Below are 27,575 nucleotides of genomic sequence, written 5' to 3'. Positions count from 1 at the left end.
GAGAACAGACAGCTATAGGTGAATCCAGAAACCAATTTAAAAGAAGAAAAGGAGGATATGTTGATATTGGCTTGACAGATGAAGGAGAAAGAAAAGCCAAAAAAAAGAAATCTCAGAGAGAAATAGAAAAAAAAAAGTAACATTGACAAACAGACAATAGACAGGAAAGCAACCTCTATGAGAAGAAAGGGAATTAGGGTTTGAATGCGTTCAGTGTTGGGTGATGGCAGGACACCCAAGGGCAGGCTCATCATACGTGTTGAGAAACCCTTGGATAAGAGACCACAGCAAGAGTCCTGTGCAGCAGCAGAATGTACGAAGCACCAGGGGGGTCAGTAAAATAACTGTTATTATTTTGTAGAGACTCAGAACTTCTTATAGGAAACATACAGCCTAAGTACAAGATGATAAACAATGAAGAAGTTTTCTCCTGTGGCCACTTTGCCTAAATTTCTTGTCATCTCATGCTTTCTTCTCAGTCTGCACCAACTGCTAGGCATGCATGTTGTCGCACCACCTCCACTTCTTAATTCCTGCCCGTGTTTGTTTGCCTAGATATGTCTGTACCTTTAATCCTGTCCTCCTTTTGTTCTGTGTCGATAATAAGGACACTAATGACTAGACTGTATTTTGGCCTGTAGAGCACTGATGGGTGTGATAGCCCTGGACACCATGTTATTTCACAAGAAACGTAAGATTAAACTCAATTACACTGAAGATTAAACCCTTGAAAGTCAGCCTTTCTAATGAAACTGACCTCACAACTCTCTTTGCATCACCTTTGTTACCTTACTTTGGGTAAAGGCTGAGCTACTATTTAAAAAAAAAAGCAACTTCAAAATATAGGGGTTCAAGAGCATGGAATTTTATTTTGCACTTGTGTCATAGTTCAAAAGGAGCAGTTACGATCTGGTGGGGTGGCTCTGACATCCTCAACTCATGGCTCCCATCTTGGAGACTCAGGCGGCTGTGACATACCAGAAAGGGGAAAAGACAGGAAGGAGGGCGACGGCCTTCCTTTTATTTTTTTTTTTTTTTAAGGAATTGACACAGAATGTATGCACATCACTTCTGCTCACACCTTATTGCTCTGGACTTAGTCATACGACTCAGGGCTGGTTCAAGGGAGGCTGGAAAATAAGGCTTTTAGTTGGGTGGTCTTGCATCAGCTTTTTAAAATGGGAGGGTGACTACGGAGATCAGGGTCCCATTACTAAAAAAAGGAGAATGGATTTGTGGGAACAATTAGCAGACTCCACCATGTCTAGGTTCAGATCCCCACTCCTCACCCAGCTGTTCTTTTCATTTAATAAGACCTTCTTCACCAGGTGTCAAACTGATTTTTAAAGCAGCAAATTCATTTTGTAACATGGTTTGCAAATGTAACATATTGCTATTTAAAAGAGCTGAAGGGAGAGTTGCTTTGGTCGTAATTAGGAAGTGAGGGGCTGGAAGGAGCAGCTGTGTCAGCTCAGGTCCCCACCCCACTCACTTCGTGGGAGACCCTCCATTCTAAGCATGCAATTTGGAAACTCCTCTCGCACTGTTTATTAGCACAAAAGAATACATTGTGCTTCCTAAGCAGTTAGGCACAACCAGTGAAAATCACTCTCTCCCATTTAAATAATGAAAAGTCCTCTTCAAGTCTCGATTACATCCATCCTGTCAGCTGAGTGAACACCCATCAACGTGAACACAGAAGCTGTTTCCCTGGCTGTCCTGAGAGCACTTCTGACCTTGCAGGACACACTGCCAAGCATGAATTAACAATCTTGTTGATGCAAAAAGTATAAGGGAAAGGATATTTCTGTGACTCTTCCCCACAAACATAATCTTGACAAATAGAATAATCTTGTTTCATTAGCTAATAAACTGTCTAGATTGGAATAGCATGTAAGGGTAGAAATGAGCTCAAATTATGCCTAATACTCCTGGAAATAATGTTCCATCTTCATTTTAGGAGTATAAGAGAGAAAAAATAAAACAAGTCCCAGTAGAAAAGTCTACAGAACTAAAACAACAACAACAAACAAACAAACAAACAAAAAAAAAACCACCAAAGAAGTTTTCATTACAGCCAGTAATTCCAAGGGTTTCATGACTGAAACCTAAGAAAACATGGCAAACACCTTGATCATGCAATGTAGCGCCATGTCTGATTATTTCAAGTCCTCGGAGCTGAAACTCAGCCATGAAGTTCATCAGGCTTTCTGATTTTATCAACTATTTTTTGTACTATCATCATCTGGAGCTTATAGTCTATGTTAGATAAATTAGGAAATAGAGTAAGTTTTATTATAGACAGTTTTCAAAATACTCTGCTTTTTATTTTTTACATCCATGCCATAGTTTCTCATCTGTTTGTCCATTTCCTGATAAAAGTTCCCAGTGAGAGACTCTCCTTCTTGAAATGTCCATGTTTAAGGTATAAATTGTTTAAGTTTCAGATTTCTGGATGTGGGAATACGTTGTTTTCAGCTACTTGTTAATAATACTCCTAGGATGAATTCAAACTGGGTCATACCAATGCTTGTTAAGGGAAGTTCTTTGCAGAACAATCTCACTCCCTAAATTAACAAAATATAGACACTTTATCACAGTGTGACTTTGTCACGATCCAACAGCTTTTGTTTATAGGTTATTAGTTGTGTTCATAGAATTCAAATAGAAAACTCAAACTATTGATTCCTTATATATTTACAAGAGAAAAGTTTCTCTTTAATTTACAAGAAGACTCTTATTTATGAAGAAATAACTTTCAAGCTATACTAACATTTTTATTCTCCTATTTGTTATTGAGAATTACAGGACACTAATGTTTAAGAGCCACATTACAACAAAACACATAATAGAGTATCTACCATTTAAGTTTTATTTCAGTTTCAATTGTTTTAATTTGCACAGGACCTCATGCCAAAACTTACCCAAGAAAATATTTGGATTTCAAACACTGCTTTATGTGATTTCTATCAAACAATACTTAGATGAACAAAATACTGTTTTGCAAATTCTAGTCCCTGGAGCGTCATGAATACATACTCATATTCAAGAGAGAGAAGCCATGGAAACAATCCTGCCTACAAGAAATCAACATGTTATTTTTCCAACAATTCACATTTTAGGTGCCTGATCAAACCAGCAATTAAACTATCTAAGCACTGCAGAGATAAAATCAGATTAAAATCAAATTATGGCACCTGGTCAAATATTTCCCCAAATGAAAACAAAAAGAGAGTCAGTAATCTCTTTTTAAAGATGCCAGATGCTTCAATTCTTAAGATAAATAGTGTTTAACAAGTTCTAGCCCACAGAGGCAGAGCCTGTTCCAGTGTGACCTGTGGGCTCCAGTCAGCCTCCCTTGGCCTGGGCCTTTCTTGCTTTCTTCAGTCTTCACATGTGTGGGTGCATGTGCACACACACATGTACTGTAAGGGTGTGTTCTAAAGCTAATCCATGCATGAAATCATAGCCCATCATTACAGTAGAACACCCTACACCTGGAGAGGTCAGGCAAAGTCTTTCTTGCTCACCTCAAATCCCCCAATGATTGGTTCAAAGCAGATGCTCCATAAATACTTTTGAATGAATGAGTAAATGAATAAATTGCTGCCAAGATTTTCACCCCCACACTCTATAAAAACTACTTTTGTCAGAGTCTCCAATTACCCCATATTGCTAAATTCAGCTGTCCATTCTCAGTCATCTTTTTGATTCATCTGCTGATTTGACACGATTAGTCACTGCCTCTTCTCTGAAGTCTTCATCCTTCATCATTAGTCTTTTTCCATCTCTTTTGCTGGTTTCTCTTCTTCTCCCTTAGCTCTGAATGTCAGAGAGCCCGGATCCTAGCAGTGGTGTTCTTTTTCTCTGTTCTTCAATGAATTTACCCAATCTCATGACTTTAATTAGCATCATTAACTTCTAAGTTTATATCTATGGCTTAGACCTCATTCTTGAATTCCAGACTCTCCAGTCACTTATTGACAACTCCATGGGGATAGCATCTCAGTCTTCACATATCCACACTTGAAATCCTCTTCACCCACCACGTTTGCCCCACACACGCTCCATTTGCATTCATGTCCATATCAGTTGATGGCCTTTCCATCCTCTAGACAGTTACCCACTGCTCTTACTGCCACCATGACTGGAGGCACCACCAGAAGCAGAAAAAATGGCTTCTCCCTTCCTCCTGTGTTCACTCACCCACCATACTTTCCATTACCAGACACTATGTGGAAACCAGCTGGCAAGGGAGACCAGGAGAAGAGTTTGCGAGCACCCAGACTCATGATCCAGAGAAGTGTTTGGAGGACTGAATGTGGAGCAGAGCATCTGTGGACGTTCCCAGCCACGGCCTCCTCACTAGTCTCCCTGCTTCCATACTTCCCCGATTCTCAACACACCACCTGCAGGCATTTTTTAAAAATGCCAATCAGATTGCATCACCCCTCTGCTAGAATCACATCAAATAGAATAGAAAAATAAAGTAAATAAAATAAACTTGACTTGGTCTCTGTGTCACGGAGTAAAAGACAAAATGCTCACAGATGTGAATGCTCACAAACGGAAAGTGATCTAACTCCTGTGATCCTTCTGACCTTCTCTTTCCACTGGTGGCTCTGCCATAGCCACGCTGGCCTCCATGCTGTTCCCGGGACACAGATACGCTCCATTTTTGCCTTTGGCACTGGTTATTCTGAAAGAGTAAAACACTCTTTCCCTAGGTGGTCACCAGCCCAACTCTCTCACCACTCATCTTTGCTCCGTTGTTACTGTCCTAATGAGTTTTATTTTAAATTGCGATCCTCCCACCCCCAGCATTTCTAGTACCCCCACTCTCCAATTTTGTTGTTGTTGTTGTTGTTGTTGATATTTAGTGTTTTTAACATAACACTTATCACCTTCTAGTCCACAGATTAATTTATGTTGTTTTTCATATTTTTAAAAATGATTTCTCCCTGCACAAAAAGTTAAACACCACAAAAGCAAGAATCTTTGTTTGTTCGATGACATTTCTAGGGCCTAGACTAGTGTTTTAACAGTTATGAAAAATACTTTCCAACATGCTGAAAGTAATGATCATCAGGGCAGGGCTGATGATAACCAGGCAATTGGTCTGTGTGAAGGATAAACATAACCACAGGTAACAATTTATGCCTTTTGTGTATTAAACAGCTTTTCAGAAGGAAAACAGAGAATGGGTATAATGGTGGAAGGGTAAAGTAGCAGCAGGGTAACAGAACCAAGGATTTCAAAAGTATCTCTCTTATCTGCAAGTAAACAAAAGCCCAATCATTTCACCTTAAGCCCGAAGTCAATTTATTAACTATAAGTGAAAAATCCAGGAGTAGATGTGAAGTGATATCACTGGATCCAGACACTCTAGCTGAGCCACCAGGGATCAATCTCAGTTCCCTATATGACTTTTTCTTCTGTGTTGGCTTCATTCTCAGGCATGGTATCCCCAATAGCTCCTAAATCTGGCCAGCAGCAGCAGCAGCAGCAGCTTACCTCCTGCCCATGAGGACCATGATGGAGAGAGTGGCTCTTTCCCAGTGGTTCCAACAAAGTCCCCTACTGACCTTCACTGGCCTGGATGAGTCCCTGTCTTCCTTGGACCAAACACTGTCTTTAATTGTCCTGATTTTGTAATAGAAAAGAACAAATCTGACTTCATATTAGATCTGTTCCTTTGACTTTAACCCTGTGCCCTGTTTTCTAGGCTTAGTCTTGCTAGCTGTACACCTTTTGTAAAAGAATGTTATCTATAGCCTGAAATCTACAGGAGAGCCTGTGCTCAAGGCTCTGACCTTTAAGGATATTAACACTTTTGCACTCATATAAAGATAACAAGTCAAAGAATAGAAAATAACTTGTGTCTTATTGGAGATTTTAAAGGGGCACTATGATCTGACCAATGTGGACAGCTGCAAGAACAAAGGACTCCAAGAACAAAGAATCCCTACACCAAGAAGTTTGCAACAACCAACCATACCCTCTCCCCATTTTTCAGTATAAAAGGAGCCTGAATTCTGACTTGGGGAAGACTGTTCTCCAGGACATTCGTCTGCCATCTTCTCAATCTGCTGGCTTTCCAAATAAAGTCACTGTTCCTTGCCCCAGCACCTCATCTCCTGATTTATCAGCCTATTGTGCAGCAAGCAGAATGAATTTGGAATTGGTAATGGTTTGGATGATATCCCGTTTCTCTAGCCAGGGACTGAGGTGAAAGTATTCAAACCAGCAGACAGTGAAGTGTTTTCACAATGACTAGTCAAGGGCATTTACCAAAAGAAGACAGAAGGAAGGGGCACTGGACTGGCATTACACTGATACCTACTGTACTATGAAATACCCCAGGTTCTGAGGAAGGTAAAAGCATGTCTAGAGTAAAGTGATAGGAAATGAGGCTGGAAAATTAGGTTGAATTCTGAGTATAAAGGGCCTTTCTTTTTCCTTCTAATGAGAAAAGCACTGAATGAGGTCTCAGGAGACCTAAGTGCTAATCCCAAATCTTTCCAGAACTGTCTGTATGACCTTGCCAAGTAACTGAATATCTATATAAATGTGCCCTCAACTGTGAAATGATAAATGACACTAAAATAATCTCCATGTTACCCGCCAACTCTGTCAGATGACAATTCCAGTAGGGCAAACTAGATATTGCAGCCAGCTCATGTCCAAATACCATAGACCAACCTAACATCACATGAAGGAAGGCAGAGAGAAATGCCTGCTCCCTTCTCCCTTCCCACCGGCTAGGGACCCTGTTCAGCGTGCATACCTAGTACAGAGGCATTCTGACAGATGTTACAGTTAATCCCAGGCAGAGAGAATGGGGTTCTTGCCAGTGCTTCTGAAACCTGGCCATGTTTTAGCACTACCTGTAGAGTGCAGAAAAAAATAGTTTTTAATTTGTATTTAATATTTGCCTTGTTTTGACTCCCTCCTACTCTTCATTCAGTCTTGGGTGGGGCAGTTTTCTTTTGGTCAGTATTATTTAATACTAAAAACAATCTTACGTTATCTACACACCACATTCACTAACATATCTGAGTGTTTTATGCAGAAGTGTCTTCCATTTGACAAGAATTGTGGTTTTCATAATATATACAAGACGTATCCTCTTTATTCTGCCAGTTTCGGAGAACTAGTCGTATCTTTGCAATTTTCACATAACATCCAAATCACAATAAGAATGAAAGTATCCTTCACATATCTGCACTCATTGATTTTTTTTTCAATTCATCTTCAGAATTTTAAACAGTGTGATAATGGTAAGTAACCCAAGATCAGTCATATCTAGTACATCTGCTCCCCTTGGTGATGAATTTTTAAATAGATCACTACATTATGGTTGATCAAGTTCTTAAGTTTATGAATCAATCAGCTTTCATCTTAATTTGTCTCAAAATGTTTTTCTTTAATTCATTTAGCCAATATTTTAATTTTTAAATGTCTCTCCATTCAGATGTGATCAAATCAACCACACAAAAATCCTGAGTCCTGAAGAAATGACAGCTCAAGGCAGACATGTTTAGCCTAAGTAGTTTGTTCACAAGGACAAGAAGGAAGTCAGAATGACAAAATGTGCTCTAGATTTGTCAGGAAATAGTTAACATCAACATGATGCCTGTTCCTGGGACAGTAGGGAGTTCTGAGAAAGCTGAAATGAGATGTAAATACAATATTTCCTTTCTACAAACATAAGAAAATAAACAGGCACGCACACACACATGAGCGCACACACACACACACACACACACAAAATACATTTAGGATCCGTATGTGAAGTGCCCTGAGAAGAGTTTAAGCAAAGGACTCAGGTACAATGTGAATAATCCAAATATCAAATAAATTCTGACTTTGCTATAAGAAAAAACTTGAAGTGGGGGAGGGTATAGCTCAGTGGCAGAGTGTATGCTTAGCATGCACAAGGTCCTGGGTTCAATCCCCAGTACCTTCATTAAAAAAACAAACTAAAAAATACTAGTTACCTCCCCCTACCGAAACAAACAAACAAACCAAAAGATCCAAAAAAAGAAAAAGAAGAAGAAAAAACTTGAAGAAATATATTCCTCCTTTTCACTGGAGAACAAAAGTGATGTTTCATTCTTCAACAGGGTTTTCTCCTTGCCAGGGCTGTTTTGAAATGGAAATTATTCATTCATTAATTTACTAAATATTTATTTAGCCTCTACTATGTCTAGACAGAGCACTAAGGAGATTTTTAGTAACTTCCGTATATACGGAGACCAATACAAGGATGTTTTTTGAATAGATTTTCTGAGACCATGAAGTTGCCCCAGCAACACCAGAGGAGGACCCAGAAAGTACCTCAAGGCCCCTCCTGCCCAAATGCATCACCAGTCAGGACCCCCACAGGCAGTGCACCATCCTCCCACATTCACAGAGAGCCTCCTCTGTTTCTAGCACTGCCCTCATCCTAATTCCAGGAACAGAGATGCAAATCAAACTCAGACCCTATTGCCAGGGAACTCCTGTGCTAGTGAGAGAGACAGACACGTAGACACATGTGCAGTAGCAGGTACAGTGATTTCAAGTGCAAACTGCCAAGGCACCAGGGAGGATGGCTAGCTCCATCCCTCGCGGCAGCAGGGGCTCTGAAAGGGAGGAGAAAGGAGGAAAGCCAGATCGCGTGTGCTTGGCACAGGCAGACGCTGCTACAAGGGCGAGAACAAGCACGGCTGGTTTGCGGGGGATAACTGCGGATGGGTCGAGAACCACTGGACCCGAGAAGAGGGGATGAAATGGAAGGGACATGAAGAGAGGTGAGGGGCGTGGTAAGAAAGGAGGCGGGGCCAGATAGGGAGGGGGTTATTTGCTTGGAGAGGGCTTTTCCGCCTGTTACTTGAAAGCTAGAGTGGCCAAGTCAGACTGCATTTAGAAAGATCCCTCCTACGTTTGTGTGGGAGTGAATGAAGGTAAGAAAAATCTGAAGTTAAGGCAAAGTGTGAGAAGACCACTTGTATCTTAGAGAGATAAGATAAAGGCCTAAAAAGGGGAGTTCCAATCAGAAAAGGGAGGGGATGGGGCTGGGACATAAGGTGACTAATCAGAGGTGGGGATGTAGAGGCGCTCGGAACCATGAGTGACAGGCAGGTTTCCAGACCCCACAGGACCCGACCCGTCTGTGTTTCTAAGATCACCTTTTCTCTTTCTCGCCCTCACTCACTACCTTATAGCCACACATGCCTTCTTGCTTCTTCAACGTGTCAAGCTTATCACCTATTTGGAACCTTTGCATTGGCATCCCTTCTGTACAGAATACTCTCCCTGAGTCTTCACAAGGTTGGCTCCCCCTTGCTGTCTAGTCTTAACTAAAAAACATCGTCTCAAATAGCCTTTCCTGTCCGTGAACCTAAAGAAAGCCCATGCCTCACCACCATCACATCGCCCTATTTCACTTTCCTTAAAATATGCATTACTCTTGGAAGTTACTGTGTCCATGGACTGTCTCAGTTTTTGCCTGTCTTCCTTCGCTCAAGTGTGAAGCAGTGGTGCCTTCCTTGTGCATAGCTTGACCTCCAAGAGCTAGAATAGTGCTGGTGTAAGTAAGGCTCAATCAGTCTTTAAAATTAATAAATGCCAAGCCTTCCACTAAACGTGAGGAGCCCATGCAAAACACTTGTTGAAGGACAGGGGAAGAAAACTGCAGCTGTGACAATATAAAAGTCTGCTAGAATCCCCAGATGGAAGATTTGAATCACAGGTAAGTTTAGCAGAAAACCATGAGTCAATACACGGGAGGTCACGGGGACAAAGACAGAGCACATTTTCAGTAACTGTTTTGAAATGTACCTGACCCAACTCAGAGTCCCTGGGTAGAGAACCACTAACTCAGGAGGCACGTGTCTATGTTATGCATTTCATCACTTAATTACACCATGCCTGGTGTGGTAATCTGATGCTTTAACGTGCGTGTGTATACCTTGTCTTGAGAGGTGGTGTGTTGTGATGCAAAGTGCACTGACCTTGGGATCAGAAGACCAGATTCATTCGGTCACTAACTAGCTCTGTGACCTTGGAGGAGACCCACCCATGCCCAATCCCGCTGACCTCAGTTCCCTGCCCTCCAAGCCAGTTAGGACACAAAACCTTGCATCACTCCTTTGAGTTAGGATTTTAAAATGCTACAGTTCCCATTTAGTGACTTGACCTTGGCTGCTCTTAGATTTAACCCCCAGTCAGTTCTTTCCACAATGCTCCTTGTGATTTGTTTATAGTCTTACTTTCTTTTAAGTCTTTTTAATATTTACATCTCATCTTCCAACCCAACTTGTCATCCTTACCTACTCCAAACCTAACCCCACAAGTATTATGCATATGGTAAAAAATTAAAAATGGTTGTTAAAGTGTTTATCAAAAATTTCTGGAAAACAAAAATAGTAATATGCATCAAGTACTTTAAGAAAAAACATTCTTTGACCTAATTATTCTTGTAGAATCCTGGACTTAATATGTAATTCCAAACTCAAACAAGAATATATATGTAAAGATGTTTAATCCAGGGTTGCACTGACTGCAAAACAAAACAGAACAAGAAACAACAGAACAACATTAATAATCATCAAGAGAGGAAGGCTGAGTAATTTATGAAATATCCAATGATAAAAGCTTCATATGTATGATAGAATATATGATAGAAAGATATTAAATATTCTTGAAAATGATGTTTTAATGGTCAGGAAACTAAAACATGCTATTAAGAAATCAAGTATAAAAAAAAACTATGCATTATGATTCCAGTTGTGCAATGTTAGAAACACACACAACACACACACAAAGAAAAAAAGACTTTGGAAGTATAACAAAATGTTAACTATGGATATTCTTGGAATGAGATTATGAATGATTATTTTCTGTCTAAATCCTCTTCTATCTTTTCAGTTTTCTATAATTTCTGTATACTACTGCTTACTTAATAATCAGAAAAAGCCTTAAAATTTGCTAATGAATTAAATGAAGTTTAAAAAATGATTGTACTAATTTATTTAACTATAGAATGGGACTGATAATACTATTTTTGCTCCCATATTCCCATATATGAAGCATAATAGAAACATTATTATACTTTGCATTCAAACTGTTAATATTAGTTTCCTCCATAGGTTAGTAAAATTTTAAAGAAAAATGACAGTGTCTATATTCCTTTCAGATTAATGACCCTCAGGACACATAGTAAGACGTGGCCAACAAATAGTTGTTAAGAAATTATGACTTATGAAGATTAATTTAATCCTATAATTTCTAAACTCTCTGAAATTCACAGTAATGTAAATTGGTGCACATCTGTAGACATCACAGAGGAAGGGGAAAAAAGAGCTAGATTTGTTCAGAGCATTTAATTTACATCTGTTTTCTGAGAACTACTGTTAGTGGCAGGGATCATTGGGCTTGTTTCACAGTTTGAGGAGGTTGAAATTTAGAGAAGTAACCTCACTAAGATCACCAAAGTAGATTATATTCAGACTACTTTCTGCTCCTCCCAAGGAGCCTATTATACAGTCTTACCCCATTGACTTGGGCTTGGCCAATGAGCAGAAAGTGGAATGGACTAGTCATAGGGTACATGTCTCTTTATTAGAAACTTTCAGTTTTACAAAGTGGTACACCATTTTATTTTCCCACTGGTAATGCTGAGAATCCCAGTTGCTCTGTATACAGAAGGATGTGTAGTGGTATTTCATTCTTTCCTGTGAGTTCCTGAAAGTCTTTGAGCACATCTGATCTAGTCCTATGGCAAACGTAACAGAGTTCTTGTGTTCAGGTTAAACAATGATGACTCCTATACACTTACAGACTTCTAAACACTAGAAGCTCAATACAGATTTTCCTCTTCTGAAGTCAAGAAAAAGAATGACAATAAAAGCCTGAAATCTTTCATTTCAATGAAATTTCTCTATATTGGCTGCTACTGTTGTGATGCTTTAAGGCGAAGCTATTAATTTTGTCTTGATGTATTTATTCCCTGATTGCTTGTTTTCAGAATCCCTCACCCTTGCAGGGTACTTTGTGATTTCACAAATTCATTGGCGCTCTCATTGCAGCTTTGATAAGGTAGGGAGATAAAAGCATCAGCATCCTGCCTGGAACACCGTGGTTGACAATGGGTCCTGAACAAAAACAGCAGCCGCGAGAATGGTGTTTCCCAAAGGAGGTGCCCAGACATGAAACTCGCTGTTTTGCCTGAACTGAAACTATGTTCCAGATCGGCAGTAGAATTATAGTGGAAGAGATGTCACACCTGGAGATGTAGTCACTGGAGCTCCCATGCCCCTCACCACATCTCAAATATGCAACAGTGTTGACTATTGGACACTCAGCTGCCATGTGCTATATACTCCTAGGCGAGGTATTTCATAACCAACTTGACTGAGGCCCAAATCAACAGTTAAAAGGTGAAGGAATTTAAGGAGATAATAATTTCTGGAGACTTTGTTTCATTAATTGCACAGACACCTCCCACCCTTCTCCAATGGAATTCTCCACAGGCAGGGAAATACATCTTAGATTTCCTTTTACTCTGCTCTTCGTATCCTGGTTGCATTCAACATTAATTCATGCATGATATGCATGATTTGACCAATATTTTCCCTGGATTATTTCCCTAGATATATTCCACTGGAACAGTGATATATTTTTAAGTTGTTCGGAAGAAGAGGATTAGGTACATGTAAGATAATCATTAGTCAATTTTAAAATGGACCCAAATTAACCAACATCATCTTTAATTTTTATTCTCACTAACTTGAGTTACATATAATGGACATGTGCTGGGATATGTGCAGGTTTGTGCACATGTGCAAGCCTCATAATTCAGTCAGTCAAGAGCCCTAAATCTGCCAAAAGCTATATTCATCCTGCACAATCTTAGACTCTTTAAAAAGAGCTTTGGATAAAAGCCGGGAAGCCACTGGGGGCTGGGTTCTGCAGTGTCTTGCAGTTACCAGGTACTTGCCCGGGCAGCTGGTTGATGTGGCCACAACTGCTGTTGCCACTGCTTTTTTTCTTCTTCCTTAAGTCACTCGCTTTCCAACCCACCTCCTCCTACTTACTGCAAACTAACTATGGAAATTCATTAAGTCTACTTGAGGGAATAGCCTATATGGCTCCCTAAGGGAATATTCATTTAACATACTGGTTCTTGGTTCCCCCCCAACAGACTCGTATGGCCTCCTAGAGCATGAGTTTTCTACTCTGTAAAACAAAATGCACAGTACTTCCTCTTGGGGTAGTTGTGAAAAGTAAACAGATGAGTAAATGTGAACGTCTTCATTCATGGTAAGACATGGCAAAATAGTGTTATTCTTTAAAAACAGGAAAATCAAGGTGAGTGCCTAGAACAGGTTATCACTAAATGTCTGCTTCTGAACATATGAGTAAGATGTGTGGTATTGCTCTCAAAGTGTCTTGTATTTCATTGCAAGAGGGAAAGGTAAGATAAATCATGTCCAAAGGAGAGGGTGCTGACAGAAGGTGGTATTAACACTAATGAGAAGGATTAGCAAAGGAAGGGCAGCTAAAAAAGCTGGAAAGAAAGAAAGAAAGAAAGAAAGAAAGAAAGAAAGAAAGAAAGAAAGAAAGAAAGAAAGAAAGAAAGAAAGAAAGAAAGAAAGAAAGGAAGGAAGGAAGGAAGGAAGGAAGGAAGGAAGGAAGGAAGGAAGGAAGGAAGGAAGGAAGGAAGAAAGAAAGAAAAGAAAGAAAGAGAGAGAGAGAGAGAAAGAAAGGAAGAAAGAAAGAAAGAAAGAAAGAAAGAAAGAAAGAAAGAAAGAAAGAAAGAAAGAAAGAAAGAAAGATAGAAAAAGAGCTGGTACAGAGGTGATAACACAGACAAATGAAATATAATTGTGCTCATAAAATTTAGCAATAAAGCTGTTAAAGTATATGATAACCCACTTCACTAATGCACACATCAAAGGGACATTTAGAGGTAATAAAATCAAAGAACTATATCAGTTCTCCTTTCAGGTATACCTGATGTTTGCAGAACCTGTCTCTCCTTAGTGTTACAGGATCACCTTGAACCTTGACACAAGAGTTGTTCCAAGATTGTGCTTCAGATGGTTCCGTGTGCTACCGCTATTTATCGTCTACATCCAGGCTGAGGCTCATCTGTGCTCCAGGCTACATTTGCCCCAGTTCAGTTCACCTTACAGACATCCCAAGGGACATCCTGCATTCTTCATCCTCCAGTGGCTCAGTGGAATTACACTTGAATGAGGAAGGTCCCCGCCCTGATCTTCAGGACCTATTGCTGCTAATCAGAGCTTGACTCATCGAAGTAAACTCAGAGGTGATTTCTGATTAAAGTTCTCTGATTTTTGTATATGGTAGGACTTTGTCTACTGTAGATGTCTTTCCACCCCCATAGACAAAGCCTGATTCACAAAAATGCCTGCCTCCTCAATAGATCCGTTTAAAAATACCCTTTATGTTTAAGAAAAGATTTGCCATAGGATTTCTTCAAATAGCTCTTTTCCTTCCTTTGAAGAAGATTTTATTTACCAAGTTTCAGGAATACATTGATCACCAGTAAAGTGTGATATTTCTGCATAAGAATATCACAGGAAGAATATCCTTAAAAGCCTACAGGCCTGCCTAGACAGCGTAACAAAAAGTGATGAATATTATTAGACTTGTTCACAAAGAAGAAAATGGCCTCATTTTTTCCTCTGAGTCCTGTTGAGGCTCTGTCTAAATGTGGGCCATGCATTACCCAATGTCCTTTGCATTTAGAGGCTTGGGCTTGACATCTAGATGTGTCTAGAATCACTTTTTTTTAAAGGATAAACTCCCTTTCTTTTATGTAAAGGAAAGGAAAGAAAGTAAACTCCTAGAGGGAGTCATAAGGTTGAACTTTTATTTTAAAAAAAGGGAGAACAGAGTAGAAGCAAGTCGCCCTCAATTATCCATGTTAATTAGGGACAAGATTAATTTACCAAATCCCAAAACTTTTATTTAAACAAGATATTCAGTCTTTTTAATCCATTTATTCATGATAAACATTGCTTGTGGTTTTTCAATTAATGCCTTTCCCCATCCTCCTTCCTAAATCTCCATCAAATTTTTTGTTTCCTAAGACCCCAGAAGCATTCTATAGACATGAAGGAGTTAGATCACACCTCTTCAACTAATTCATTTAATTACCCAACTCACCCCCAAGCAACGTGCTAACCAGAAAGACAGCATATTTTGTTAGTGACTATCTGTGGTTGGCAAAACTGGATCAACTAGATTCTGCTTGATCAAGGCCCTGGTTTCTGTATATCTGCTCTGAGTGAAGCACTGGAGGGTCAGGCAGTATTGCAGAGGCACTGAAGGCTTGGGTTAGTTCCTGGCTTCTTCCTCTTTCAATATTCTTTAAACACGTACAAGACTCTTCCATAGACCTTTTTTAAAAAATCTCTTTTGGTCCCATTCTATCTCCTGGCAAACCGTTCAAACTTTTTACCCCTTCTCCAAATTTCTCAGAAGCACAGCCCACACTCCCATTTGCTAACATCTGTTCCATTACTGGACTGAAACTGTTCTCATTGTTCCTCCTAAGATCACAGTTTCTAAGTTCCCACATCCGAGGGTGATTTTCCAGTCTTTACCTGTGGAACACAACTTGGTCTTTATACCTGCTTTTCAAAGCTCTGCTCCCTTGGACTGTATGCCATCACAGCTTTCTGATTTTCCTTATATTTTTATGAGTCTTCCTTTTGCCTGGTTTGTCTGCACAAACATTCAGTGTTGTCTGGGCCCAGAGCTTTTACTGCATTGTTCTCCATCTGTGGTTTCATCTCTTCATCTCTCCCCACCTCCCTCTGAGGTTTCACGTAGTTTAACAACCATGTGCTTACTTATGGCTTTCAAGTTCAAATCCTTGGTTCGCTTCTCTCGTTCAATCTCATGCTTCATAGTTCAGAAAGCTTGAAATGCATGTAGTTTCTTAATCTAGCAAGACTGAGATTCATGTGCTAAACTGAAGGCTGGATAACACCACCAGAATAAACAACAAATCTTCAACATACCGAAAGCTGAAATCACCCATTTTCCCCTTAAATTTGTTCCTATCCTATATTATCTATTTAGTTTATGATACTGCTGTTCAAACAAATATTTAGAAACCCGGGTGTCATTTTTCACTTTGCCATCCCCCTGAATCTTCGTAGGTAATCAGTGAAATGACAAAATTCTAATGACTTTGTCTCAAAGTACTTTTAAAATCTACCCTTTTTATTACTCCAACTACTATTATAACTAAGGCTCTTGTCTCCATTTAAACTCCGTGGCAACCTCCTCTTTCACCTCATTTACATTGTTTCTATTTTCCACTAGCCCTAGAGTTATGTCTAAAATGTCTATCTTTTTGATGGAGCTCTCACTCCTCAAAACGAAGTCCAAGTTCCTTGACATGGAACACAGCCCCCTGCCCACCACTAAGCCCTCATTTCTTGCCCCTTGATCTCACACCTTTAACTTGTCACCATTCATTCCCACACTTCATAGTTCAGAAAGCTTGAAATATCTGTAGTTTCTCATACCGTGTTCAATTTTGTGCCATCACACTTTGCTCGGGCTGTCTCCATTCCTATCTCTTTTTACCTTCCCCTCACCTCTGCCAACACCACCTACCTGCTTAGCTTCTACTCACCCTTCGAGAATGAGCAAAATATAATTCCCTAAGGCTTTTCTGACAGCAACACTCCCCTCCATGCCCCATGCTGAGTTGAACATCTCCCCTCCAAGACCTTGTAATGTCTTGCATACCTCTCCAGCACACTCATCCTCAGCCTTTAACACAGTACTTGACAAAAGCTGACTCTCATGAATAGTTATTGAATGAGTAAGTGTGGAAGAGCGGGTTAGTTTCCTGCTGACTGTGCTTTTACGTGTATCAGTCTAAGATGTGATGTCATTTCTCCCCAGAGTAGAGGAGACTGAGCAGGGGAGTGTGACAAATGATTTTATCACCATTTCCTTTTAACAGTTCAGCCTCATGATTTTCTTTGAAGTGTTAAAGACTTGTAGAATATCAAACACATCCAGATCTAAATGTGGCCATCAAACTACATTTCAAAATAGTGATTTTAAAATAGCACCCATTGTGGAAAATGGATAACATTTCCTCCAACATAGGACACAGTCAAAGGTTGCCTAGAATTTTCATGTCCCTCCATTCCAAATTTTTCATTGGAGACACCAACGAGTAGGACCAAGTTCACCTGTGTGTCTAGTCTCTATCCAGACTTGGCACAGGGGTGACAATTGATGTAAATGGTTAGAAAGTCACCAAAGAGGAGGAAAATCTAAAAGCAAGGGGACCACCCTCTCAATAATCAAGAGATAACATAGTGCGTTTTTACACTATTTTAGCATTTTCAACTAGGGGGAAAAAGAAAGAACAGTGCTTCCTGTAACTCCTAAGTCAGTGCCTGTGCTTTGTCTCACAGGAATCATCTGGGTGCTGCAGGTCAGAGGTGAGGGAGGTTAAAATGGGCAGGTTTCACAGAGAGTGATTAAGTGCACGGAAACTGGAAGTTTCAGGGAATAGGATGTGAATTCTTTTTAAGACAAGAGCAAAGAATCATAGACAACAGAAGAACCATCTGGAGAGATCTGAAAAAAACCAAAACCAAAACAAGAGGCTCTGAGAGATAAAAACAAAATAAGTCAGATAATTACTAATCACTGCATAAAAACGATAGGGAAAAATTAAGAAAATGAGTTTTTCACTAAAATAAGTGACAGAAGAAATGCAGCAGCATTTGTAGATGACCAGAACTAACTTCCTTTGCTTGAGAAGGGGTGGGGAACAAAGAATACCAGAAGGAGAAAGAACGTTTTTTTATCAGAAAGTTTTCCAGCTTTATAGACAAGAAAGTATTTAACTCTTTATCTGCATAATGCTTGTTTTGTTACATCTTATGTTAAATATCACTCATTTTCATTTAACAGCTTTAAAAATAAAGAATTTAATCACCTTAAATATTTGATTCTAGATAAGATAAAACTCATTGCCTTGTTCTACCTATCTTGGTTTATTTTCTGATTTGTAATATTAGCATTTGGAGGCCTATATTCTACTCTTATCCACTTGGTATCTTCCATTCAAAGTACCCTCATGATCCTTCTCTCTTTTGCCCAAGATCCAGTGCAAAGTACCTTCATGAAACCCAATCCCCAGACTCTCCAAGCACCTGAGTTCCCTCAACTACCAGAAGGACTCAGCTTGCTCTTTACTCCCCAGGCTCTTTCTCCAACAGCTCAGCCACTAAGAGCACCATAGCCATTTTTAAGGACTCAAGGTGTCACAGTGGAATAAAACTTCATACAAGAGAGTTTACTTTTGAAGCATTAGAAAAGTAGATGCCCATATTGTTTTATATTAAATAAAAATGTGTTTGATCTGAGTTTGATCATATTTGGTATTTATTAGTACTTTACAGTAACGCAATACATAGGTATCACTAATGCTAAAGCTATGGCTTCAGAATATTTAGACAAAACTTTAAAGTTTAGGATCACCAAATCATTTTATAGACCGGAAGCCCAAGACCCACATAAAACAATGTATAATCCATAACATTTTAGACCTAGCAGAAAACAAAACTAAACAAACAAAAAAAGCCCACAAAAAACAAACAAACAAAAAACCCACCAGCATGTATTGAGAAGTAAAAGTTATTACTACAGTGTGGAACCCTAAATTTACTTATTAAGCAAAAACTGAGAAATTTTTTTTGTTTCTCAGCTATAAACATACTTGTAAATGTCATAAATATAACATCTTATTGACACCTAAAGCTAACTCAAACTTGAAACCTTTACTCCAGACTGTTCTCTCTTGGACTCAGTGAAGCAGGAGTCAAAGGTAGAAGAAGAAGCATCAGCATTTTATATTTTACCTGATTTAAGCATTTCTTTGTTGTTTGGGGTTGTTCACAGGCAGTAATTCCATTAATTTTCACGTAGGGCATTCCTACTACTCCAGCGAGAAGGCATTCTGTTAGCATTTCTCCATAGCAATTGAAATAAAAATCAAGGTGCCAGGAAAAACAAAATATTCTCTCTCATATAGGGGAGTAGGATCTAGAGAAATCTCCTAAGCAGAGGTATAGAAAATTAGAGCCTCTTCCTTTGCATTTTCCAGCAGCCTTCTGGTCAGGACAGAATGTGGTTTCTTGGTGCAGTATGACATGGTATGGGTATTACTTATCCATTACTGGTTACAGATGACCCCCAAATCACTCTAAGAAATATTTAATGTCTCACACAGTTTCTGGAAATTCAGAAATCTGAGAGCAGCTTAGTTCAATGGCTTTGGCTTGGGAGGTCTCAGGAGGTCGCAATGAAGCTAGGGTGGCCAACCATTCCAGTTTGCCTATAACAGAGGAGTTTCCCTGGATACAGAATACCAGTGCTAAACCCAGGAACATCCCTGGAAAACCTAGACCATCGGCCCCCTATATCAAGTGCCATTTGGGGCTGCAATCTCTAAAAACTTGACTGTGGCTGGAGGATCCACGTCCAAGTTCATCATGTGGCTGTTAGTAGGAGGCTTCATTTCCTTGCTGTGTATACCTCTCTACAGGACAAGCTCATAACATGGCTTCCCTCAGAGAAAAATATATGATGCTACACTACCTTTCATGGCCTAATCTCCGAGTCATACAACCTCACTTCTGCCTTAGTTTATTCATTAAAAGCAAGACACTAAGTCCAGCTCACACTTAGGGTAGGGGATTATAGAAGAACATGAATACCAGGAGACAAGGATCTTTAGCACATCTTGGGGACTGGCCACCACAGTATGGTCTAGGATGGTATGGTATCGTATGGTATGGTATGGATACTGAAGAAATGTGTTGAACATAGCACAGGTAGGTGTCCAGGTGAGGCCCCTTCATGTTTTCAGTCAACAAGCATTTGTTAAGAACCAAATACCATGTGAAACACTTTTCTTTGAGTTTATACCAGGAGCATAATGAGAGCAGAGCAGTCCCCAAGGCACATTAGCAAATCATTCCCCCAGGAGTTTACACAGGAGAAACTGGGTTTAAAAGAATTTCAAGGTTAACCTGGAAAAGGAAAAATAAGTATAAAAAGCCAAAAGTAAGATAAGGAAATCATCACATTTTGTAGCTTCTCTGGAAAGTGAACAGGCCAAACCCTCGGTATAAGGCAATATAATGCATGGGCTGTGGAGGCAGACTGCCAGCTTCCCTATCTTCTAATGCATGACCTGGCCAAGTTAGAGCCATCAAATGGAAATAATAATGGCACTGACCTCATGGAGTCGTTGTGAGGATCAAAGAAGCTAATTGTGTGGTGACTAGAACAGCGCTGGGCATACAACAGGCAACTATGAGCCTGTATTTACCAACCATCACCATTCTTGAAACCAATGTCCCTGATTTCTCAACCACTTTACTGTTAGTTCTCAGTCTCCTTTGGGGATCATTTCTGCTCCAACTCATTTTTGTCTGCCATTCCTCTTCCTGTGTTTCTCAGGTTCCTCGCCTCAAACTACTTTTCTTTACCCTACACATTCTCCCTGGGAATGCCATCTTCACACAGTTTTAACCACCAACCATATGCCGAAGACTTCCATAACCCATTTGCCACTTCACAACTCCTCTCCTGTAAGCGTTAAATATCATATAGACTCATAAGCAGTAGGAACACAGCAGATTTAAAACTGAGACCACTACCATCCCTGCTCTTTCTCTTACCCACTGTTTCCCTTTCTTGGGAACTGCTGTCACTATCCTCCTCCTTGCCCAAACCAGACTTCCACCCCAAGAGTCATCCAGACTTATTCTTAAGTCACTCAGCATTCAATTAGTTCCCCCATCTTATCTCTTAAAAATCTTCCAAGCTATCTCTGTCCCACTGCTTCCATCTAATGCCTCAGCAAGCCCTTCCCACCCTCAGAGGAGTTAACACAGCATGCACAAAGGACAAGGGCTCCAAATCGCAGCTTTGTCACTTCTTGATTATATGAGTTCTTAAAGCCTCAGTATCCTCTCTATTAAAAAGCAAAAACAAAAGCAAAACCTCTCGCCACCACCCGAAGGACATAAGAATCTCCTACTCAAGGCTCCCACAGTAGCCTCGCTCAGAGTGCTGATTTCTGACTCTGCCCACTGGGCTGTGAGCCCCTTGGGAGTCGAGGTTGACCTCAATGGTGTTATATGCCCAGTAAAGTGGGAAGCCTGGCCCAGAGAGTATCAAAAAATGTTTGTGGCGTAAATTGCATGGGGACTGGTGGGCCTTGAGCTTTTCCAGCACCCAGTGTTAGAACCATCACTGCTCCCTTGTCAATCACATCCTTGAGTCCAATAGATGTCCCCTGTATCACCCACATTTGACCACCATGAATGACTTAACTGACTACCTGTTGGCCATGTACATGGAACTGTGTTTTACCAATGATAAGCATATATGCGTTAAGTGGAATATTGTTTCCTCTTTTTTTTAATTGACTAATCAAATCCATGATAAAACCACTTTAATTTGATGAGAATCATACCTTTTCCATAAAATTTTTCTTCAAAGACATGAAATTAGGGAGTAAATAGTATTCATTACATTTTATTTTCCTTTTTTAAAAAAAGTAATAATACCTTGTGTGATTTTTTTTTTTTCACTTCAGGGCCGACAGCTGTGGTAATGATTTGAATCAACTTTGAAAAAGAAATAATTATATTTCCTGGTATAAAGCCCTTGAAGTATAATTGGGTTTCATGCTGGGGAAAAAAAGTAGGAGCCGTTTTCAGGTCTTCTCAAGCCTCAAACCACAAATATAAATTCCAAGGCCTTTGTGGCACTGACAAAGCAGGTGATTCAGGTCTCTAATGTCATGAATAGGTAGGACTATCCCAACTATGGCTAAATACCACAACTATAACATTTTGTCTCCAGAATCCACAACTCTCCCAAGGCTTCCTGAGCCCTGGATATACCCCAACATTCTGACATATCCTGTGAGTCAGGCTGCTGAATTGGTTTACACCTAAGAAAATTTTTTTTAATTCAGGTTGATTTTATGTTCGTGATCTCAGAAGAATCGATGTTTGACATCTCACAGGCAACAGCAAAGATATTTTGTACAAAGGACAACCTCCCATTTGTCACAGATTTGGTTAAGAGTGGAGATCTCGAACACCATTTCATCTTCTGTCTATTTTGGATTTCTCCCCCTCTTCACTCACACCTTATCAGTGACATGGTAAATATTCTTAGAAAGGATATGCCCATCAGTGCTCACATTGACCTGGATACTTAGAGCCAGTGTGAGGTAAAGTGAGGCCAGAATCAAAAAGAATTAAAATAAAACTAAATTTGTAAAACTCTTTATCCAAAGAGAACAAACATGTAATATTTATCTTTGGATCCTGAGGAAGGTTTCTATGATTTTTTTTAAAGAGAATTTCTTTTTTATTTGGGCAACATATGTGTTATTCTTTCTCATTATTTCGCTAGTTCCTTATTTCTAAACTTTGTTTCATCCTTTGTCTTTTTGAAAATTGAAAAGATAGCAGAGTATCATTGATCAAATTAGATGTGACAAGTAACAAAAATAATAATACAACTGATTCATGACATAATATTCAGGTTCTGTAATCATATTAAAAATATGTAAGAAAATATATGAGTTTCAGATTCAAACTCAAACCTGACTTAATCGAAAACCTATATAGTTCTTCCACCATAACACAGGGCCCTTTAAATATTGCTAATATACTGAAGGGAAACTTTGTTGAAAGGACAGCCCTACAACCTACAATAAAGGGACTCACATAAAGATGAGCACTTCGGAACCACGCTCTGACGTGCAATCTCTGTCTTCCCTGTGTTACAGTACAGCTGTTACCATCCATTTGTGTGGTGGCTGTGTCATACTGGCCCTGTTGGGGTCGTTGAAATCACAGACACAGTCACTCAGAAGAAAACGAGTGGGTTTTCTTTTTCTTTTTGAGAAAGCTTTTTATATTAATCCACGTAATCCCATGGCTGGTTTGCCATTGAAATCTGAAGCAGAGTTTCTTTTACTGGGAATTTCCTAACTTTGAAAAAAATTTAAAGTAGCCAATAGGATCTTTTTATCATGCCTTCCTTAACTTTCAAAAATAAAAAAAAAGTATGTGAATGTGTGTGTGGTTGGGAGGGCGGGGGTAGAGGTGGGAGGCAAGGAACAGATGGACTCTTTCAGTAAAATGAATATTATTTTACCTCTGAACAAAATTACAACATATTCTATAAAAGCAAAGGAAAATGTGAAAATTTTTTACTTAGTAATAGCTAAGAATAATTTTTTTAAAAAAGCAGGATTTTAGATACATGTCATTACACATTTGTCAAAACCTATAGAATGCACAATACCAGGAGTGAACCCTAATGTAAACTATGGGCAGTGTGGGTGATAATGACGCGTCAAGGCCGACAGTTACAAACACACCATTCTGGTGGGGGACGTTGATGATGGGGGAGAGTGTGCACGTTGGGGCAGCAGTTTTATGGGAACTCTGTACTTCCCACTCAATTTTGCTGTGAACGTAAAATTGCTCTGAAAAATAGTCTATTATTTTAAAAAAGCAGATTGACATGACACAAATCAATGTACTCCCCCAGATTTTAAAAGAAGTAAAAGATGTTTTTCTTATTCCAGTGGGGTAAAGAGAAATATATATATGTACAAATATATATGTATTTATAACTGGCATTGCAGCTTACTTATTTATATGGGAGGTGATCTTATGGGAGGTGACCCCACAGCCCTAGAATTCTGCCATCATTCCCCCCCAGTCCTGAATGACATCATGACCTCATGTTATTGGGCACAGTCCAGTGCACCATCAGCATCACCTGGGAACTTAAAAGAACTACAGATTTTCAGACACGACTCAGACCCACTGAAATAGAAACTCTGGCGGTAGGGCCAGGCAGTCTGGTTTTTAACAAGCCATCCAGGCAATTGTGATACTAACCAAAGTTTGAGGACCACTGGTTTATAGTAGAACATTACTGCCTTCCCTGGACAGATCATTCTTACCCTCAAAGTTGAAAGGGACCACAGAGATCAATGCTTTTATTTCACAAACATGGAACCCATTTTCAAGGATCAGTTCAGTCATCTGTAAAAACAGGAAAAAAAAAGCCTATTTCACAAGATTTCTGTAATAATTAATGAGTGAGTACATACAAATACTTAGAACAAAGCCTGGCATGTATGTGCCCAATAAATAGCTTCTTGTCATTAGCCCTGGTACCATTATAGTTATTTAGCTTTTTGAATAGTTCAGGAGCAGAATTCAAAAACTATGTTGGGACAATTGAACATCAATTCTGTTAACCGCTCTTAAATTCTTTATTGAGAGGAAGCGTGTTCCTTGCTGCATCGGTAATAACCTCTGGACCCTGAGGCAGGCTCCACACGGGTTTTTTACTGTTTAGCACAACAGGCCACTGATAATGTCCTCTCTCCAGCAGGGGTGAGCGTGAGTGTGGTGGTGAGCCAGCCTCCCTGGACAAGACGTCAAGAGCAGGTGAATACCGTCAGAGCTCTTAAACAAGCATGCAGTTACTGGGAAAGGGGGAGGTGGATGCCAAACAGCTAAGAAAAATGTTGTAAAGATATATTAAAGAAAAACTGTGTAGGAAAGTAAAGTTAAGCAATGGACCCTTGCTGTGGAGACCCAAACAGGAGATTTTTCTAGAGCTGAAGGAGTCATGATAAAATGAAGGAGGGAGGGTGAGGGATGACTGGATGAATGGCAGGGATCAAACATGGACACAATATCTCAGGAGTTTTTTTTTAAAAGGGGGGTGATGTTCAATGAGTGCTCATTAAATTAATGTAGCTTATGCATTGATAATAATAGCTAACACACTGACTGAACCAGGCACTGTTCTCTGAGCTGTAAAGATGATAACCTGTGTCATATTCACAACAACCTTAGTGGGGACTATTACTATTATCAGAGGAAACTGAAGCCCAGAGAAGGTAATAACTTCCCAAGATTAACAGAGCTGGTAACTGTTGGTGCTAAGATCCAAGCCTGGGCACTTTGGTCCCAGAGCCTAAGTTCTTATCCCCTAAATTTTGCTGATATCATCCTGTCCTGCAGGTGCTGTTTCTATTTTGCACCTCGCAGACCCTAAATGGAATAACCTCTTTATTTGATTTACCAAAAAGAAAAAAAGAAAAAAACAGAGAGAGTGAGAGAAAAGAAAAAATGATCACACAAAGCATTTATGTGTGTTGCAGACTTTATTAAAGGTTTAAGAAGACAGAAAGAGGATGTCTGCCTTACAGTTATTAAAACAATTTAATACTGAATTGTAAACATCAGTCTATCTAAAGGGCCTTCCTTTTCTTCTTGTCCTCACCTTCCAGAACAAACCTTCCAAAAGAACCAAGGGCATCTTTTGATCACACTCGATTGGTCCACATAACCCTGTTTATAGAGAAAGGGAAAAAACACAGTTTGTTCCCTAAGAATAATTCTGGCACTCGCCAACGTGATTATTTTTATTTCCCCTTGTTGCCCTGGCATTCAGAAATCAGAGAAAGCTGAGAGCCAGTTTTAAGTAAATGTCCTCTAAAGGGCTAAGAAGCTGGAATTACATTAACAATAGTCTCTAACACGCACCTGGCTTCACCGAATGCAATGTGAAAAGGACTGTTGTTCATGGTTTTTTTTTTTTTTTTAGGTCAAGCACACATGTCAAGGGACACCTCTGTCAGCAGCAACAGCATCTTTGAACAGAGGCCACATGGACCTGAGTGGACACCAGAATGAGCTTCACAGGGATGCCTCCTAGAGCATCTGTCAGTGCAGGCACATGGAGTCTTGCTAAGGTATTAAGTTTAGTAGGAGCAATTTGAGGATCCCAGTCAGACAGCATCACAGACGTGTGACCTTTGCAGTTGAACAGAGCCCTACCATCAGAAGGGCCCTGCAAACTTGACTTAATTCTCTGCCATTGCTGTCTTGGAACTCTTAATAATTTCTGAATAACAAGCCCCATATTTTCATTTTGCACTGAGCCCTGCTCATTCTTCAGCCTGCACTGGCCCTGGTGGCTGCCCTGCACCTTCTTATCTGCTAGGTCAGCATAATACCTTCTAAATGGACAGGAAAGTGAGTTAAAACTGTTGGAAGATATTAAGGCAAAGAGCATCTCTGCTTGATCACACACCAACTAGAATTCAACTTTGAAGGGCATCAGATACCTTGGAACTGGGCTCCCTGCAAGAAGAGCCCAGATGCTAAGTCCATCTACAATCTGTCACCAGTCCTCAAAGGGGCAAACACAAAAACTGAGAGTAAGTATTTAGAAATGTTTTTAACAATTTGACATTGCCACAATCTCCAAACACATGATCATTTTTCTGGTCATACATTGGTTTTTATAAAAATATGAATCCACGATGGATAGGAGGAGGGAGGAAATACCCTGGTCCTTGCCACATATGTTTTGCAAAGCTCTGCCCAAAGTCAAAATCTTCATTCCAACCAAAACTAAGAAACAGTTCAAGAACACCAAGAAGAGAGACCACCAATGAAATGTCAGATTAAGATGCTGCTCTTAGAAATTTGGGGCTCTGGCACACCCTAAAGAGATTTACCAAACAAACAAAACACCTAAAACATTTTGTTGCCTAACAGTTACCATAGAAAACACACTTTTTTTCTTGGTCTTCTCGGTGTTATTAAAGTTAAATTCTTTGGATTCAAATGTCGGGCGTCAGCAGTTTTATATTCCTACTATTTCCAGGTCCAGAATTAGCAGTTAGCAAGTGGTATGGTCTAGGCCGGACCTGGCCTTTCCATGCCCCAGGAAGGCCAGCTAGACTCAGGGAATTGTTTACTGCCCTGGTGTGCTGGTGCTGATTAAAGATTGCACAGGAAAACATGCAAATGCAATTTATCTTCTCTGAAACTCAATTTTCTAGACAGTATTCACTTCCTCTCTGGGTGAAGCCTGACTTTCAGCTGACATTCTATGAAGATGGGAATCTAGGTGTTGGCCTCTGGTCAAACGAGGCTGCCTATGCTGTTTGCCTTCACTTCCCCTCCTGAGCTTTGTAAGTCACTCTCATCTCTGTAGCAGATAAAAAGAGGCAGAGCAGTGACCAGGACTCATCAAATTGTTACCAAACAGAGCTTTGGCAAGATGCTATCTGCAAACAGAGGGTTGCTTGATGAAAGAGCCCCACAAAATTCACTCTTGTGTCTACTGAGAGGTAGTTTGTTGAGTTTTTTGTTTATAAATTTACACCCTCATGAGAAATTCCTGTCTGTCCTAAGCAATAGTTAAGATTTTTTTCTGTCCGATTAGTCTCTTTTTATGTCGTGGACTCTGTAGGTTGTATAAGTGATCAAGCAGTGTTCTTTTCCTTCGTGGCTGCTGGGACGCCAATTAGTCTCAGATTCATGGTGCTTTTGTACTATATACTCTGTTGGCCTTTATGGAATATGTTTTTATAACCAGTTTGTTCTTAGCTCCATATTATCTCATTTGCTTTTTCTTTTTACAACTACTTATGATTT

At 39.8% G+C, this 27,575-nt stretch overlaps 1 long non-coding RNA gene across 1 annotated transcript; it reads left to right on the top strand.

The window, feature by feature from the left end:
* Window positions 1–8,649: 8,649 nt before the first annotated feature.
* On the top strand, window positions 8,650–26,912 carry LOC140699741 (uncharacterized). The gene is made up of 3 exons (XR_012077990.1): window positions 8,650–8,795; window positions 24,508–24,563; window positions 25,732–26,912. It is a non-coding gene; the product is annotated as an uncharacterized lncRNA (long non-coding RNA).
* Window positions 26,913–27,575: the final 663 nt, after the last annotated feature.

Source organism: Vicugna pacos, chromosome 11 (genome assembly GCF_048564905.1).
Source record: "Vicugna pacos chromosome 11, VicPac4, whole genome shotgun sequence".
Taxonomy (NCBI): domain Eukaryota; kingdom Metazoa; phylum Chordata; class Mammalia; order Artiodactyla; family Camelidae; genus Vicugna; species Vicugna pacos.
The sequence above is the reverse complement of the archived record's forward strand: the minus strand, read 5'-3'. Positions and strand labels throughout refer to the sequence as shown.